The sequence below is a fragment of the Ursus arctos genome, unplaced genomic scaffold, assembly GCF_023065955.2.
Source record: "Ursus arctos isolate Adak ecotype North America unplaced genomic scaffold, UrsArc2.0 scaffold_29, whole genome shotgun sequence".
In the NCBI taxonomy this organism is placed as follows: domain Eukaryota; kingdom Metazoa; phylum Chordata; class Mammalia; order Carnivora; family Ursidae; genus Ursus; species Ursus arctos.
Genome location: NW_026622974.1, coordinates 5,568,619 through 5,588,520, shown reverse-complemented (window position 1 = coordinate 5,588,520; position 19,902 = coordinate 5,568,619).

Genomic DNA, 19,902 nt, shown 5'->3' with positions numbered 1-19,902 from the left:
GCTAGGTATCTGTACATCGTACTGAGCATCTCAAGACAATCTTCCAAAGGATTTATTCCTGGAAAGACTGATGAATAATCCAAAGAACTGCCATCAGAAATTTCCACGGGTTCCCCCACGCTGTAGCATCGTCATTAACTTATATACACATCTTCCCCAGCAGACTTATGTCTTATTCATCTTCACAGCACCCAGAACAGTGCCTGACACAAAGTAGATGCTCAACAAATATTCGAGCAAATAAGTGAAAAAGAATTGTAACTCCTCGGGGCGCCCGGGTGGCGCAGCGGTTTAGCGTCTGCCTTCGGTGCAGGGCGTGATCCCGGCGTTATGGGATCGAGCCCCGCATCAGGCTCCTCCGCTATGAGCCTGCTTCTTCCTCTCCCACTCCCCCTGCTTGTGTTCCCTCTCTCGCTGGCTGTCTCTAGCTCTGTCGAATAAATAAATAAAATCTTAAAAAAAAAAAAAGAATTGTAACTCCTCAAACTCCCCAAGTAAGGGAGTCCTGAAAGCCAGTGTTCTCAAATACAAAATCATAACCATTATCTTCACTCTGCTGTAGTTACTGATTCGTGAAAGTCAGTCTGTTCTCTCATCATTCTATGGAGCTATGTGCCTGCCCAGCCACTTAAAAAAAAAAAAAGTCAGAGGAATGGATATCGTATTTCTATATGCATAGCTTTCTAGTGCATAAAAGCTTGATAGATACAATGTAGCCTCTGGTTATAAGAAAAATTACAAAAACTAGGAGTCAGACTTCTGTGACTCTTGAGTATGTTTCCCTCCCCTCCCAGGATCCCCATTCTCGGTTTTTCCAGGGTATGGCATAAGGACTGCCTGTGTCGGAATTACCTGAGAAGCCTGTTAAAAATACAGATTCTCGGGACACTTGCGTGGCTGAGTCAGTTGAGTGTCTGCCTTCGGCTCAGGTCATGATCCTGGAGTCCTGGGATCAAGCCCCAGGTCTGGGCTTCCCTGCTCAGTGGGGAGTCTGCTTCTCTCTCTCCCTCTGACTCTCTCCTGCCCCACTCCTGCTCTAGCGTGCTCTTTCTCTCTCAAATGAATAAATAAAAAGTCTTTTTAAAAAATAAATAAATAAATAAAAATACAGATTCTCAAATCCCATCACAGACCCACTGAATTAGAATCTCTCTAAGTGAGGCCTGGGAACCCACATTTTGAGCAAGTCCTCCTTCCCCTGCAGCAATTAGACTCACGTTCTGCAGTGATATTCCTCCTTTTCAAGTCTAGCTCCACCACTGCATTCTATCCCATCCCACTTCCTGATCCCCAACTGCACAGAGTTTCTCGAATTTGCTGAGTCATGAGGATCACCTTGGGACACTTCAACACTCGGATCCCAGGGCTCTGACCCAGACCTACAGGGGAAGACCTGGGTGTCAGTATGGTTAAGAAGCACCGCAAGTGATTCTCAGAGCTGGCCAAGCATGGGAAGAGCTGTTCTGGAATATGCCACGGCACCTAGAGAGCCCCAGGTAAAGGAAGGGTCAACTGGTTGCTTGAGGTGTGAGGAGCTGGGTGGAGTGGAGCCCAGGGGGAGGGGCTGAGAAAGACACAGAGCTATGAAGAGGAGAGCACAGTTTCCCAGGAGCCAGAGGAGTAACCACCCATCTATGAGCCCTAAAAGTAGTGTCAACAGATGTAACACAGACCACACTCTCTGACCACAATGCAATACAATTAGAAATCAATAATAAAAAGACAGCCAAAAACATCTGTACGTTTGGAAACTCAAACCACACTTCTAAATATTTCATATGAAAGAGGACATCGCGATGGAAATCATGAGGTGCTTAATGGTCAATGACATAAGTACTATAAATCAAAACTTGTGGTTATCCAAGTAAAGCAGTAAGTAGAAACTAGAGCCTGAAATGCATTTACTGTCTATCCTGTATTTCACCAAATATGAAGCCTCAGCACTTACAATAACATTAGTATTTTATGTACCACAAAGAACAAAGGCTGCCAATTAAACTATGACAGAATGCTTTACCACTTCGGTTTTTTTAAGATTTTATTTATTCATTTGTCAGAGAGAGAGAGAGACAAGAGAGAGGACAGAGAGAGCACAAGTAGGGGGGAGTGACAAGCAGAGGGAGAAGCAGGCTCCCCAATGAGCAGGGAGCCCAATGCAGGACTCGATCCTAGGACCCTGGGATCATGACCTGAGCCAAAGGCAGACACTTAACCGACTGCGCCGCCCAGGTGCCCCTACCACTTCGTTTTTATTATATATTTATTGAAGCACTCTTTCAGACTTACTTAGATGTAGATTTTAAGCACATATTATTCATGCACATGTTTAAAGAAGGAAAACATAAGCAAAGCAAATTGGTGAAACCATTCTGAAAACTTGCATTTAAAAGTCTGATTACTGAACCGCCTTTCAACTCAATCACTGATTTCCACATTTTCCACCTAAATTGACCTCAGTGCAACAAGCACATGGCTGATGCAGCACTTCTTAAGTGAGTGTTCCTCAAATGCCTCTGGAATGTTCTTCCAAGACACAGATACACCTTCTGCATTATTCAGTGCTCATTCAGCGAAGTTTCTAACAACTACTTCACACCTGCTGCTGGGCCCAGTGTACTAGTAAGACCAATCCAACCTCAGAGATGCAAACTCTGAAAAATGTCCATCTTAGAATTGACAGGTTATAGTGCTAAAAAAACCAAAGATTCCAGGGGTGCCTGGGTGCCACAGTCAGTTAAACATCCGACTCTTGGGTTCGGCTCAGGTCATGATCTCAGGGTCATAAGATCGAGCCCCCCATCGGGCTCCATGCTCAGCACGGAGTCTGCTTGAGATTCTCTCTCCCTCTCCCTCTACCCCTCCCACTGGTGCTCTCTCTCTCTCTCCCTCTCTCTCTCTAAAACAAATAAGTAAATCTTTAAAAACAAACAAAAAAACAAAGATTCCAAAATTAATGAGCTAAACTTGCAATGCAAGAAATAAGGAAAGAAAGAATAAACCTCCCAAAATGATTTTTAAAAAAGGATATCATAAAATAAAAACAGAAATGAATGAAATAAAGATTATTAGAACTATGGCCTCATGGAAAAAAAGAATAATGTAGATAAACAAAGTTCAAGAAAAACAGATTTTTAAGAAAAGTAAACAGTATTAGCAATGAAATACCATAATTGCAAATAAAATAGAAATAACTTTACACATAAAGAAATTAAGCGTCCAATTACTTGTTCAAGGTTACAAAGCTATAGAGTATAATTTATAAAATGTAGCTTCATGTTACAATAATCGAGATGGTACTGACACTAACCCTAACAGATAAATCAAGAGAACAAAAGAGAAAATGCAGATAGAATAAAATTTTATATAATAGTGGTATTTCACGTCCATGAGGAAAGAATGGATTATTCAAAAATATTGCTGAAACAGGGGCGCCTGGGTGGCTCAGTGGTTAAGCGTCTGCCTTCGGCTCAGGATGTGATCCTGGCGTTCTGGGATCGAGCCCCACATCAGGCTCCTCCGCTGGTAGCCTGCTTCTTCCTCTCCCACTCCCCCTGTGTTCCCTCTCTCGCTGGCTGTCTCTCTGTCTGTCAAATAAATAAATAAAATCTTTAAAAAAAAATATTGCTGAAACAATGAATTAACCATTTGCAATGAAAATAAAATAAATTAATTAGTTAATTTCCAGATAAATTCCAGATGAATTATAGATTTGAATATAAAACTTCAAATAAATGATGTACCTGAAAAAATGATAATTGAATGTTTATATAATCTTAGCTTGGGAAAGTTATTTCTAAGGAAGATATCAAATATAGGCAAAAAAAAAAGGAAAAGACGCATAGATTTATTTTTTTTTAAAGATTTTATTTATTTATTCGACAGCCAGCGAGAGAGGGAACACAAGCAGGGGGAGTGGGAGAGGAAGAAGCAGGCTCACAGCGGAGGAGCCTGATGTGGGGCTCGATCCCAGAACATTGGGATCACGCCCTGAGCCGAAGGCAGACGCTTAACCGCTGTGCCACCCAGGCGCCCCATGACGCATAGATTTAAATACATATACATTTAAAACTTCCATAGCAAAGTATAAACCAGGGGAAAGTTTATAGCATACACAGTAAGAAAAAGAATTAATGGTCATGACAAATTATGAGTTTTTATACATTTATAAGATGAAAATAAATACCCAAAGAGAAAAAAAATGGGCAAAGGACATGATTAGGTGATTCATTAAAACACACACACATACACACATATGCACAAATAACCAACACACACTTGGAAAAAAAATTCATCCTTCCTAGTAATCAAAGAGCTGAATTTAAAACGAGATACCAGTATTTGCTATGAGCTTGCAAATACCCCAGGTTGGCTCAGCTTGGAGGAATGGCATTCTTGTACATTGCTGGTGGAAACGTCTCCATCTTACTAAAAAGCACCTTGGCCATATGCACCCTCTAAAGCCTGTGAGAAGGGCACTTTTGATCCAGTGGTTCTACTTCTAGAAACATATCTATGAAAACTATACGAAATTTATCTATAAGGATGCAGAAAGGATCCACACATGTAGAGAAGAAGTAAGAGCAAGAGTAGAGATATCTTCCGGGTTGATACTCATATGTAAGTTCTGAGTTATTTATTAGAGCACTTACTTATAATGATTTTTGCCCATAGGTTTTAACAGTTTAAACAATGGTTGCTTTTTTTTAAGATTTTATTTATTTATTTATTTGAGAGAGAACAAGAGAGCACAAGGGGGAGCAGTAGAAGGAGAGGGAGAAGCAGGCTCCCCACCAAACAGGGAGACCGATGACAGGCTCGATCCCAGGACCCTGGGATCATGACCTGAGCCAAAGGCAGACGCTTAACCATCTGAGCCACCCAGGCACCCAGGTTGCCTTTTTTTTTTTTTTTAAGATTTATTTATTTTAGAGAGAGAAGGAGAGAGCACTTTGGGGGTGGGGGTGGCGGTGGGGAGGGAGCAGGGGGGCAAGGGGAGAGAATCTTAAACATCTTAAGCAGGCTCCACACCCAGCCCGGAGCCTGAAGTGGGGCTTGATCCCATGACCCTGAGATCATGACCTGAGCCAAAGTCAAGAGTCAGATGCTTAACCTACGGAGCCGCCCAGGCGCCCCAGTGGTTGTCTTTTCATAGCATGTAAACAAGTCTAATGGTATGTTTGCCACTAGAGGACTTGAGAGTTCACCAAAGCAAGAATTTGTTGCTATGGATGGCATCACAAGTTTCTTGGTTTGTTTTTCTAATTTTTTCATTTTAGGGGCAAAACTGAAATATATTACATAACCTGGGCCGCAAGCAGTGAAATCGCTGTCTACAAATTTAGCATATTTCCTTGTTTGTTTAAGAAGTCTCGTGTTGGCAACTGTCTAGAAGGTGGCCGCCGTAACAGGGAAGGCTTGTCTGACAGGCAGGGGTAGGAGGAGCGGTCTCTCTGCTCAACAGGCAGAGAGCACATCCTCCAAACCCAGCTGACTGCAGGATCTTCCTGGAAGAAGAATACAACCCGGAGACACTTAGACACGGCCTCTGGCTGCGTCTCCCCATCTCCTCAAGTAGAAGAGGGCTGGAACTGCCAAGTCTGACCCCTTCCGTTCTGACAGTAACGCTCCCATCGTGTAAAGTAACCTCCAGTTACTTCCAGCAAGTCGATGACCTCTCCAGCCCCGCTCCCCACACTTCCCCTACCTCTCCAGCGCAGGAGGCTGCAGGTGACACAGAGAAGCTAAGGCACACCCTTCTTGAAAAGGTCATCACTTAGCGAGGTCATTGTTATTCAAATTCCACGTCCTGTAATCCATACCATAGGAAGCTCTAACAGGTGCACTAAAACGGGAGGATAAGATGACTCAACAGAAAGGACCGAGAGAAGGTTCTGGCAACTAGAAAGGGATTTAGGCGGAAACAGGGAGTTAAGAAGAAAGTCTGTTTCTTTGGTACCATCTGGGGAATTGACGCTAATTATTTCCATGTCTTTGGGCAGGAATAACACCTTACATAACCAAGGCCGTCTCACACACTTGTCATCATAGCTCATTTTCACAATAGCATGGTCTGGCGGCAGAAAATAATACATCACACCAAGTTAGTTCAATGTGTTTACCTTTTAAACAAACACTCAGTTTCTCACCCCTGCTTATCGGCTCAACAAACAGCCTGAGGGTCCAGGATGGTGGTTTTTAACCCTTTTTTCGATCACAGACTCCCCTGAGAAGTCATGAAAGCAATGGGCCCTCCTTGCTGGAAAAATGCACCTCCACCCCCAGTTTTGCGTTCATCTTCAACTATTTCATGGAACCCCTTCCTTCCTGACACCGGTGGATTCCACGTTAAGCTGAGCACAGATGTGTTCTCCTGAGGGGACACACCTACAGGGCAGAAAAGGAAGTCACAGATCTTTGGGGATCTCAGGGTCCGGGGCTCTTCCAGTACCCCTAACTCAAAAACATGAAGCGCCTCTACCCCACCTTTAAAGCAGCAGCTCCCTCCCTTGCCTGAGCTCAACCTGCAGATTATTGAAAAGTCTGGAGCTTAAAGCTAGAATCCCAAAGCCTTTTTCTCCTTGCTGACCTAGCCACATTGGACATTATTGGTTCTAACTCCTGCTCTTCTGGTCCCCGCTTATAGGTGCATATGGGACTCAGACTTCCCTCCTCTCCATGCACTTGTAAAGGAGAATGAGATGGGAGATCTGTAATACAGAAGACTGAGGACCAAGCTATGATTCCAGTGGGGCAGAGACAGAACATTCTACAATGTTCCCTTTCTGCAGCATACAGGCCACTCACAAATGCCAACGCAGGCATATACCCGCTCCAAGGTTTCCTGAGAGACCGTGGCTGTTCTGCTCCATGGCCATGTTCTGTAAAGGCAGTGCGCCCCCAAACATCCTTTTCAGCCTTTAGAACCAATTAGGGAGCCGCCATCCATTATTTAATGTAAGCCTTTCCTTAAAATGTTCATACTTTCCACCTGAGCTGTCCCATCCAATAAACAGTGCCCCAAGTCTACTGTCTGAGCAAAGAAAAAGAATGAAAAGGCACGGGTTTGGGGACAGGAAGACTGGTCAAATCTCAGCTTTTACTGACTGAAGCCTTGGGCAGGTCAAACCTCTGGCTCTCTCTACACATTAGTAATACACCTCTGGGGCTGTTACGGGATCCAAGGGGGTAACCTGTGAGAACCTCTGCTCTGAGCTACTATCTGCCTCATGAGATTCTGGGGTAAGGGGCAAGCCTCTCGGGTCCCTCCCTCTTCAGGAGCTTTGTACTATCACTCCATAAACTTTGTTTTTAAAAAAAAAAAAAAGATCTTGGGTTAACACAGACATAGGCTACTATTCAAGGAATTCTTTTAATATGCCCGCAAACTGGCCTCCCTTTAAACTTCAAGTGGTTGGAACTTCCCGGCCTCGGTATACTTGGATCTGGTGACCAAATCCACACCCAGCCCTCCCGACTTCTTCAACTCAACTGTCTCTCTTCTCCACCGTGGTCATGTCGGAGTCTCCTTTCTCTTGAACTTTCTCCAGCTCTCTGCTGCAGGGCGCTCTGCAGATGGAGGGGAGAGGACAGTCCCGTGGACCGTTTCAAAAGTACGTGGACTCAACCTCGAGTGTTGATTTTAAGTATTAAAAGCAACACGGAGACCAAGAAAAGACCTTTGTAAGAAAGGCATCAATCAAAGCAATGAGAAAGTCTACAAGCCATTGAAAAGTCCAGAGGGCAGGGTTGGCATCTTAATCCGAGCTTCCGACCCTCCTCCCTCTCGCCGAGCTTTTCTCGGTCGGGACGTCCCCGGAGTTCCCGTGGGTTCTCTCCCGCGCCCAGACTCACTGCCCCGCCCGTCCCAGGTGTTCCTTCCCTTTCCACCTCCCGGGCTTGCACCCGTTCCCCCAGAGGAGACCTCCCCCGAGAGGGCGGCGAGCTCAACGCACCAACCGGCGGCAGAAGTGCCGGGCGCCGGACGAGCCAAGAACCGGAGCGCAGGGCAAGAGCGCAGCGGGGCCGCCGGCTTCCGGCGCAGAGACGCGTTCCGGGGTTGCCAGGACACCAGCTGCGCGCGCTCCCGCCCTCCGCCCTCCGCCCCGCGCGCTCCCGCCCTCCGCCCCGCGCCGGGGTCCCGGGAAGAGCGGCGCTACCCACCCCCAGCCACTCGGGCGGGCGGCGCAGGCCGGGACCTCTGGGAGAGCTGCTCAGTGTTTCCGGATTTTTTTTTTTTTTTTTAAGTTGTGGTTTTTCTCCAGGCGGATTTTGTTATTGGAACTGCAGCCTCTGGTGGCAGTGAAGGATGGGCCCCGCACAGAGCTTGCAGATGCCTGTTCATAATTGGCATTGATGAGGCGGGATCACCTACCACTTTTCTGGGCCAGGCGCCCTGCTGGATGTTATCTTCCCTAAGCAGCCAGCTGCATTTTTCAAAATAGAAAGCTGAATTTGAGCAAGGACTTGCTCAAGGTCACCCAGAAAAACTAAGATTCATATCCAAGCTTCCTCGCTCCAAATCGACCACTCTTTCCCTCATACCAACTTGAATGTGTCTCTAGTGCTTTCCAGCATCTAATTAATCTTGCATGGAAAATTTTTCCCCAAATCTGGTTTAAGTCCCTCAATTCAAATTCAGACCTAATTTCTCCCTTGGTGAAGTGGGAAAAAAATTAGACTGTGTTTTTTTTTCTTCTTCTTCTTTTTTTCTAAAGATTTTGTTTATTTATGTGAGAGAGAGAGAGCATGGGGGGGGGGGAAGCGGAGGGAGAGGGAGAAGCAGACTCCCCCTGAGCAGAGCCCTGATGTGGGGCTCCATCCCAGGACCCTGGGATCATGACCTGAGCTGAGGTCAGCCGCTCAACTGCTCAATCCACTGAGCCACCCAAGCGCTCCCGTGTTTTTATTCTGAATGACAATTATAAAAGAAATAAATGGTCACTGCAGAAATCTTGGAAAATATAGAAAAGCAGTGTTGATACCCAGAATCCCAAATCCTAATAAACCACTTTTCCTGGATATCTATTGCCGTATAACAAATCACCCCCAAACTCTGGGGCTTTAAACAACCATCATTATTAGCTCCCGAGTTGGGGGGTTGGCGAGGCTAAGCTAGGCTGTTCGTGCTTGGGGTCTCTCATGAGGTTGCAGTCAGAAGGTGCCTGGAGCTTCCTCCTTCATGTCTGGTGACTTGTATTGGCCATCAGCTGGGACCTCAGCTGGGGCTCTGGCGTACATACACTTCTAGCAGTTTCCACAGCGAGGTCAATGGGAGGTAGCCTGGTCTTTAGCCCCCACTTTCCTACTTTGACGTGGGTTCGTGTTCACGGACCCAGACAGGGGTCAGCTCTGAGAAGGGACAACAGACAGAAGGCAGGGTGGGGTAAGCAGGTTGATGAGGCAAGCTGCTGCAAGCCCCAGCTCGGGAGGGTCCATTCCCGTTCTCACCTGGATCCGATGCCGCCTGTGACCCCCAGACCCTTGGAGCAGCTGGGACAGTTCTAACAATTAGGTGCCCAGGGATTCAGAAGAAACCAGATAGCAGACGCATGAATCGTATTGAATAAACTCAACCCCGTTCCTTTTTTGGCCAGGGCCAAACACAAAGTGCCTGAGAAATTTGAGCCTACAAAGATGGCATTATCCGATGGCCAAATGGTCGGGGACGTTGCTATAAAGCCTCTTGTGTTTGGTAAGCCTCATGAGTTGCAAGCTAAATTGGGGAGGGGGTCTTAAACACCACCTCTCCCCACAAGAGCACTGCAAAGAGCCCCTATAGGGGGGCCTCTCTTCTCCAATGTCAAGAAAAAGTCACCGCCAACCCTCCTTTAACATGCTTGTCCCGCAAGCGCACGGCAGAGGGCAGTGTAAGCCAGGCCATGGGAAGTACAAGGTGCCGGAGTCTACTGTTGCCCTCAGGCTGAGGCATCACAGGGCCTCCGACAAAGAGGGCGCTGGGAAAATGGATTACTGACACACAATCACCTTCGAAGACCTTCAGTGCTAGGCAAGGGGGCTCTACAGAGACAAGGGAGAGGAGCATTAATTACATCGGAACCCGATAACGCTTCCAGCACCCAAATCCTCCGTTCGGGTCAGGAAATAGCTCCCAAGCACCTGCTACGTGCTGGCCCCTGTGCTGGGGGCAGGGATTCAAAGGTGAGTAAAGCCCAGCCCCTTCCCGACGGGAGCGCCTCTGATGTGCCACTTTCTTTACATTCATGATCTCATTTAATCCTTAGGAGAGGAAAGAGCTGTAAGAGCCATCCCCACAGATGAGGAAAGACAGACTCCAGGGGGTGAAGCACTAGTCCAATCAGGAACGCACAAAGTTGGAGTGTAAACCCAATCTCTCTAGATTCGGAGCTGAGAGTCTCAGCCACTCCACGAGAACCTTCTTGCCTTCAGTATGTGCTCTGAGCAGGATGAGGGTCCATTTGCCATCTCCGTGCCGACCAGGCTATTCCCATCCTCGGCTGCCAGACTGCCCCGGAGAGGCCCGTGGTGATGCTTGTCCCCACAAGCACAAAACTCCCCTTGGCCTGGATATCAAAGTAACATAAACCAATAAGATTTTAAATATATATAAATAACATACACAATATATAAAACAGACACACAGCATAAGGATACCAGCAAATGGAGTGCAAGGCCCATTCTCTATAGATTCAGAAGGGAGAAGGCTGAATGTGATGGGGTTGCTGTGAATTCCTTGAAGAGCAGGTTTGACCCAATAAGACATGGTCCCTGCACATCCCTCGTTGGAAGAAGGAGGCGAAAGTGGTGTATGCCACGTATCCTCATATCCTCCCTGTGCCTCTCCGGGTCCACTTCCCACTGTCCCCACCCTACTCCGTGCCCAGAGGCTGACCTGTATGGAATGCATTCCCCAGCAACCTCGAGAGGCAGTGGAAATAAGGAAGAAAGAGGAGGGAGGGCTGGGGGGAGGCAGCTGTGCACCTCCAGGGAAGCTCCTGAGCTTCTGTGAGGCTCAGTTTCCTCATCTCTAAAGGAGGACAATGGTAGTACCCACTCTGAAAGGTAATTGAGAGGATTAATGAATAAACACGCATAAAGCACTTAGAATGACAGGCACATGGTAAGAAGCCAGCAAGTGTGCACTTTTGTTAAGAGCATTTCCTGCTATGACTAGATTTCTATAATGAAGTACAAACTCAAATCTGATGCAAGAGGACCCGAACAACATTTGGCCTGTTCTCTCGGGGAAAGAGAGAGGAGAGAAAACAGTAGAAGCCATTTTCATTGTTGCAGGTTGTTGAAGAGTCAGAGGCCTTTGGGGAGGGAGTGAGGGCATCCCCCTTACCCCATCACCACATGCTCTGTGAAGAGGGGGGCTAAATCCCCTTGTGTCCCCACTCAGCTATTGAACCAGGACCAAGGACAAAGAGCCCCCCGAAGGACCGATTATTGGAAGCAAATGCTTTCTGGGGCAAATGGGCTCCTCTACACAAACGCTAAGAAAAATGTAAAAATGGCTGGGCAGGGAGCCCAGTGATCTGGAAAATTCTCCCCCTGGAAAAGGAGAGCACAAGACAGAACCGAGCAGTCATATACAGTAGGTGAGGAAAATAAATGCAAGTGAGTGTTTAGAGAACAGTCTCGCTAAGTCTACCGCAGCTGAAGTTGTGATAAGGTCATCTGATCCTTTTTATTCCCCATAGGTGTGACAGAGGGGCTTCCCAGCTCGCGGTGGAAGAGCCAACTAGAAAATAGTGCTGCCCACAGCCCAAGCTGGTGTAAGGTGGGGCACCCTTCTGAGCTCGGCCATCTGTTCCTCGGGTCCGCCTCCACCTTGCTCTCCCCTACAAGCTTCAGAATAAACAGACTTCCCTGAGAAAACAAGAGGGACAACAAAAGCCAGTGACTTTGGACTGATGTGGACTGAACAAGAACGTAAAAAATGGTGGGAGAACTGCTTTCTGCTCGGAGTAGGCCAGTAAGAGTTCAGGACTTCATAATCCATTGGGTGGAATTCCTGTCTTTATGAAAGATCTAGGCTCAGAAAAACAAGATGTGTCAATTCCTTCCCGAACACTGGATATCAGTTCTTGTTACAAAATGGCAGCATGGTCATTGGTGGAGGGCCTCACTCTGTGCCGGGCATTGTGGCAGGGGCTCACTGTCTCTCACACCTCAGGACAAGCCTATGGGGTAGGTACTAAGACTATTTCCGTTCTCCAACTCTCCGTAGGAAGAGATTAAATTACTTCCCCAAGGTCACAAGACCTTACAGACCCCAGCTCACACCAGGCTTATGTGCTTCCAAGGGCCCATCCCAGGAGCACCTGGCAGGCTCAGTCAGTAAAGGGTGCAACTCTTGATCTCGGGGTCATGAGTTTGAGCCCCACATTGGATGTAGAGATTACTTAAAAATAAAATCTTTAAAAAAAAAAACAAAACCATTTCGGTAACTGGGTGATGGACATTAAGGAGGGCATGGGATGGAATGAGCACTGGGTGTTATATAAGCCTGATGAATCACTGACCTCTACCTCTGAAACCAATAATACACTATATATTAATTAACTGAATTTAAATTAAAAAAAAACACATTTTGATGGTGCTAATACCCATTCAGCAGAGTTCTGTCCTTAGATCTCACATGCCCCACCTCTCCATTAGTGCTCCATCCATATATTGCAACCACGAGCCCAGGTAGACCCTAAAATTGGGAGTCTACACCTTCCTAGGAATCCAACACCGACTCCCTCCCCAGAAACCTCCCAGATGACACTGAACAATGACACCAGAAAAGCCCACTGCTCATCAAAGGCACAGAGGGGCTAGGGTGTGTGTGTGTGTGTGTGTGTGTTGCTCCCATGCCACGGCCCATCGCAATATCTGCAGGAGCTGCGGCAACTCTAATACTCCTTGCCTCTTGTCCTCACCTTATTCTTCTTGGAGGCCCTTCCCTACTCGCTTTTTGTGCAGGCCCCACCGTCACTTCCTTCCTTAGGCATTAACCGTCTGCTTCACTTAACCTTCTACTCTCTGCTTCTGCATTTTGGCCTTTGCATTAGTCAGCTATTGCCATAATACTGCCCTGTAACAAACTTCCCCAAATCTTAGCAGCCTACAACAAGCATGTATTCAATCATTCACGAATTTAGAGGCCAACAAGGTCAATATACTTTAGGCTGCGGGTCAGCCTGGCTCCAAGGTACAGCTCAGATTCAGGTTTGCTCCCTGAGATTGGCCTCATGCTCCTGGATCAGCATCTCCCCGAGGCATGCTCTTCTCACGTCAACTGGCATGAGCACAAGGGGGCTGAGTGAAACGGCGTGCTGTCACTTCCGCCCATATTCTGTTGGCCAAAGCAAGTTATGTGGGAAAGCCTAAAACCACTGAAGGGAGGACAGAGCCTCCATCCATACCAGTGGGGGAATAAACACAAACTCACGTGGCACAGGGCGTGGCCGTGTACTTCCAATACAGGAAGGGCATTATGCTTTGAGAACCATAATTTCATCCAATGAAACTTATCCATCCTCAGTAGTCCCTCCAAAACAACAGGGGTTAAAGGTTGTTGGTCCTTGTTACTTTATTTTTTTTTTAAGATTTTATTTATTTATTTGAGACAGAGAGAAAGAGAGAGAGAGAAAGCATGCGCAAGCAAGGGAACAGCAGAGGGCGCTGCAGAGGGAGAGGGAGAAGCCGACTCCCAGCTGAGCAGAGAGCCCGATGAGGGACTCGATTCCAGGACCCTGGGATCATGACCTGAGCCAAAGGCAGACACTTGACCGACTGAGCCACCCAGGTGCCCCGGTCCTTGTTACTTTAAAGTGGAGGGAAACACAGCTTCTCTTCTGTCTTCTCCAACTCCTGTGACAAAATTCTGATCCACTTTTCTGACGCCTGGACCGCTCACTGGGTTGGTTCTATGAGGCTCTGGAGAGAGGGAGGCCTCATTTGCAGGACTGCCCGCTTCCTCCAAACCAAATGTCCTCACGATTCTCAAGCTCTGGAATAAGGCATGGACACATTCCCCCAACACACTCCAATCTTTTCAAATTCTGATTCTGCTTTTTCATTTTCCAGAAACACTCTAAACCAGATGTGCCTTTCCCCCGGATGAAACAGGTCTTTATAAGTTCCAGCTGTTCCTTGCTCAGCTACACAGGATTCAGACTTAGGGGAGGAATTGGGGCAGGAACGAGGCAGAACTGCATACTTAACACATTTTTCTTCTAAGCAGAGACGCTTGAATACGAAAACTTCATATTTAGAGAGCAAGCCTTTCAGAGCAGATGAAGAAGAAAAATTCAGAAATCATCACTATTGGAAGCAGCATCCTTCAAACATGGCTTCGATTTATTCTAAGAGATGGCATTCAAACCACCACCGAGCACTTAACCAAATCCACTTAACGGAAGGAATCCACTGATTACTGTGACAGGCAAGAGCAGTTCACTGGGCAGCTCCTGTTACTCACGCTGGAGACCACGATCCGACTCTGAAACATTAGCGGCAGAGCAGTTCTCCCAGTGATGATAGGAAATGAGAGAAAAATCTATGAGAACAGTCTTCAAGCACCTTTGCTGGCTGGGGACTGTCAGCACTCAGCTGGACATTAATTAATTTACACCAGTAAAAGGAAACGAGAGGCACATTGTGTCTGGTCTTAGGGCCACAGGCAGTCCACTTCCTATCAGAAGTTCACGGCCCTGCAGGAGGTCCCCGGAGAAGTCAAATGCATAGAGACAGAAGCAGAATGCTGGTTCCCCGGGGAACTGGGGAGGGGCGTAGGGAGCTGGTGTTGCCTGGGGACACAGTTTCAGCTGAGATAGACGAAAACATTCTGGAGACGGGTGGTGGTGATGGTGGCCCAGCAATGCAACTGTCCTGAATGCCACCGAATTGTACACTTAAAACAGTTAGAATGGTAAGGATGTTCTGTATATTTCACAAGAAAAATACATTTCTTAAGCCCATGACGATCGGAAAATCCATCCAGCAGTTCACCTAAATGCACTTTTCTGCACCTATATTATATTTCAATGACAAGGTTAAAAATGGTGGAGGGGCGCCTGGGTGGCTCAGTCGGTGAAGCGTCTGCCTTTGGCTCAGGTCATGATCTCAGGGTCCCAGGATTGAGCCCTGGGTCAGGCTCCCCGCTCAGCATCATGCTCTCTCTCAAATAAATAATTTTTTTAAATGGAGGGAAATAAATGTGAAGATGAGAGATACAAAAAAGTACTGTGAAGAAAGTGAAACCGGGTAGGGGGACAGAAAATGCAGAGGGGGACGCAGAGCTCGGGACACAGGGCTTCCTAGCCTAGGCTGCAGATTTCACTCTCTCCTAAGAACATCAGGAAGCAATTTATACTTTTCTTTTTTTTTTGCAGGGAGCTATTAAATTAAAATTCAAGTACTTAGCTCAGTGTGCCAAAGAGTTACTATTCAATAGATTTATCTATTATGTCAAAGAGGACAATGTTCATTACAAGTAAACAGAAGCCTTCTTATTTATAATTGAAATTTCATTTCAGCAAAATTCAAGGGCTTTTTGTTTTGATACTTTATTTATTTCATTTTTAGGATCTTTTTTATCCGGCCACAGTTTTGCATGAAAAACAAATTGTGACAAGTGTTCCTTAAAAGTCAAAGAAAAACATTTATGTTTTTTTAATTTAAAAGATTTCATTTATGGGGCGCCTGGGTGGCTCAGTCGTTAAGTATCTGCCTTCGGCCCAGGGCGTGATCCCAGGGTCCTGGGATCGAGCCCCGCATCGGGCTCCCTGCTCTGCTGGGAGCCTGCTTCTTCCTCTCGCACTCCCCCTGCTTGTGTTCCCTCTCTTGCTGGCTGTGTCTCTCTCTGTCAAATAAATAAATAAAATCTTTTAAAAAAAAGATTGCATTTATCTATTTGAGAGAGAGAGAACACAAGCAGGGAGGAGGTGCAAAGGGTAAGGGAGAAGCAGACCCCCCACTGAGCAGGGAGCCCACTGTGGGGCTCGATCCCAGGACCCTAAGATCATGACCTGAGCTGAAGGCAGATGCTTAACTGACTGAGCCATCCAGGCACCCCAAAGAAAAACATTTATATGTATATATACGTACATACATATATGTGTACATATATATACACACAGGTATATGTATGTGTGTGTGCACATATATGGGGGGGCAAGTTTCCTTAAAATAAAATTTAAGCAATTTTCTTAAAAATCCATGACCAGCCTGGTGGCTCAGTGGGTTAAGCATCTGACTTCAGCTCAGGTCATGATCTCAGGGTCCTGGGATCGAGCCCTCCCCCTCCCCCCGTGGTGGCAGGCTCCTAGCTTCCACTCCACGCTGTGCGTGGAGCCAGCAAGTTCCCTTCCCTCTGCCCCTCCCCCAGTTTGCACCTTTTCTCTTTCTCTCTCTCTCAAATAAATAAATAAAATCTTTTTTAAAAATCCATGACCATATACTGCTAAATTTTGGCTTGATTAGGGCTCAGCTAAAATCAGACCCAAGTCCTAACTCTGGGGACTAGAAAGGTAAAGAAAGTCTGGGGTGAGGTCCCAAGGAAGCTAGCCTCAAACCCCATTCCAGGGAAAGACAGCTCTCCTGACTGCTCTACGCTGTCTTTCCTAGCTTCTCCTCTGTGTTCTGCAGCTCACCCCTCTACCCCAACTGCCACAGTCTGGATGCTTCTCCTGAGTTCGTAGTGTCTGGGGAAAAGAAAATGTCAAGTGTCTTTCAGGCATCAATATTTCACGAGACTGCTCCAAAGTCATTAATTACTGCCTTTCTTTCTCAGGCTGCCAAGTGCCCTCTAATACCTTCAATTTATCATTCCCAACAGTCCCCTGCTCCAGGGAGGGTAACATCATCATCCACAGAACTGACAACTGGAGTTAAAAACCTTGCCCATTATCTCTCAGCCTGTCATTGAGGGCGAGAGAGTGAGCCAACCCGTCCTTTCGTGACCACACGCTTAATTTCTGAGGCCACTCCTTCAGCTCTTACCGCTACTTAACGATGAAAGAACAGACACTATTAGCTAAGACCCTCCTGATTGCTGGAGGATATATCCTAGGTAACATCTGCTTACCCACATCCCTACCCTCAAGCTTACCGGAATCTGTCCTACGCATGGGAAGATCTTGGAAGGAGAAGGAAAGGAAAAAGAGGGAAACTCGAGATGTTAGTTTCGTGAGTTACATTTCTCAAGGCAGAGAATCCTCAGAACGGGCTTTTCAGCTCCAGCTTCCATAACACACAGGTACTCCTCTCTTTAAGGAAAGTGTAACACTGGCAGGAGCTAGAACCATGGCCAGCAAAGCTTCCACTCAGCCTTAGGACTCTGCTTGCAGATTCCTCCAGAAAGCCTCGCCCGATGCCCCAGGTCAGGGTCAGTATGTGCCCACCAACGTTGATGACTTTTTATGTCCACGTGCTCACCTGCCAGTGTCCTTGTACACCCCCCACTTGACTGTAAGCACCCTGAGGGCAAGGGCTCTGTTGGCCCATAGCAGCCTTTCCATAAATATTTGTGGGACCGAACTGAATTTCTATCCTCCCCATATTACAAAAACCAAGTGGAGTATACTCCTTTTTCTGCCAGCATTGAGAAAGTTTCCGGGATGTTTCCAAACACGTAATGTGGCCCCTATTAGGCCTCAAACCCTGTTACTGAGCTCTTTCTAAAATGCTTTGAATATTTCCTTGGTTTGTTAACAAAATGCAGCAAACATAATGTAACCTTTCCTCGACGTCCTAGGTGTATTCATTGGCTTGTGAGTTTGGCTGCTCTGAGGGAGAGATTTAAAATGGCTTAAATGAGGGGCGCCTGGGTGGCTCAGTCGTTAAGCGTCTGCCTTCGGCTCAGGACGTGATCCTGGAGTCCTGGGATCGAGCCCCACATCAGGCTCCTCCGCTGGGAGCCTGCTTCTTCCTCTCCCACTCCCCCTGCCTGTGTTCCCTCTCTCGCTGGCTGTCTCTCTCTCTGTCAAATAAATAAACAAAATCTTTCTTAAAAAATAAAAATAAATAAAATGGGTTAAATGAGAAAGTTCGTTCTCTTGCCCGGAACACAAGAAGGCCTGGTCCAGGGCGCCCGATGCGACTCCCCAGGATCGGGGTGAAGCTGTTTTCGTCCCTTGCTGTTATCCCTGGAGGTTTCCCTTCTCACCACCCGGACCCCTAAGACCACATCCCAGCCTGTGGAGAGAAAAAGGCAGAGGGCAGAGCTTGTGCGAATGGGCACATCTCACTTCTCCGAGTCCAGCGGCCAAAATTTAGCCACTCGGCCATGCTTAGCAGTAAGAGAGACCCAGCAGGTGCGGTCCATGGGAAATTTGGGGAGTTCTCGCACTAAGAGAGAGAAGGGGATGTTGAACGTCAGGGCCGGCTTATAGTGTCTGCCACAGCCGTCCTTTATACATTTATTCATCATGGCTTTACCCTGAACCGTGCAGGGCTGACTCCTAGCAAGGACCCAGATTGCTCAGGGTTGTGAGTTCTTCCGCTCCATCACCATGAGGCCATCTCTTGATGTTACGAATATGCTTGCTTCCAGTGGCCCCACTATTAATGTGCTGAGAGCTGGAAAACCGACTAGCCAAGGTTTTTAGTTTTAAACACGCGCATGCATGCACGCACGCGTGCAAACACACGCTCAGCCGGGAAGTCAGGAGAAGTGGTTGATAAGCTAGGCTCGGGAGCCGGGCTGCCTGGGTTGAAATTCCTGTTCTATCCCTCACTGTCTGTATACCCTTAAGCAATCAGTTAACCTCCCTCAGTTTCTTCATCCATAAAATGGGAACAATAATAGCAATTTACCTCGTTGGGTTGTGAGGATTAACTAAGTTGTTACATAGAAAGCATGTTACCTGGCACATAGTAAGTGCCCAATAAGGGAAAGCTATTATTATTAATATAAAATACGTTACTAATTCCACAGGCCCTGAGTGAGGGGGGGAAGGACCCTCCTTAACTGAGCTTCTCGAGCTTTAAGGCAGCTCTTCTTGCGGCTCAGGGGATCTTTGTCCTCACCCACATGCTCTGGGCTGGGCCCCAGATGGCTAAAGCCTCTAGAAGCCAGAGGGCCAGAGCAATGGAGTGGCAGTGGAAATTGGAGTCAATCTGAATTTTGATCTGTTTCATCTCATGCACATCCTGCATGTATTTTTAACAGCATCTCAGAGACAACGGAGTAAGCTGATAGCAAATGAAAATCGCATTAAGGTTAGGATTCCTTATTCTGTGTTTGGTTTTGCATTCTCCAGACAAACTCGCAGACAGACAGAGGCCCCGTTTCGAGACGGGATAATGGAAGTCTGTGTTCTAATTTATTCAATACATTTTGCGTAAGGGCTTCTCATCAGAAGTCTCGAGACCAAAGCCAGAGTGACGACCTCTCCATCCCTAAAAGCTCAAGCAACAAGGTGGGAGCCACAGGGAAGTCAGATACCCTGGCGAGTCACCGGATTTGATTCCCAGGAACCACAAACATCACATAATGTCTGCTTTTGTAGCATGTGCTCTAGAAGACAACATTATCCTGCATCCCCCGAGTCCCACAAAGGCAGGGGTCTGCCCACGTATCTCTATGAAAGGGGAAGCATGTGATGATAAACACACCTATAGTATAAACAAACAAAATTTAAAAAAAAACAAAGAGAAATAAAATCAACCAATAAATTCGATCAATAAAATCAAAGTATTGTACCTTGACACATTTGTTAAGACACAGAGTCTTGGGGGCGCCTGGGTGGCTCAGTCGGTTGAGCATCCGACTCTTGATTTCGGCTCAGGTCATGATCTCAGGGTCGTGGGATCAAGCCCCGCGTCCAGCTCCTCGCTGGGCGTGGAGCCTTCTTAAGATTCTCTCTCTCTCCCCCCCCGCCCCTCCCCCTCTCAAAAAAAAAAAAAGACAAAGTCTGTCTGTCACAG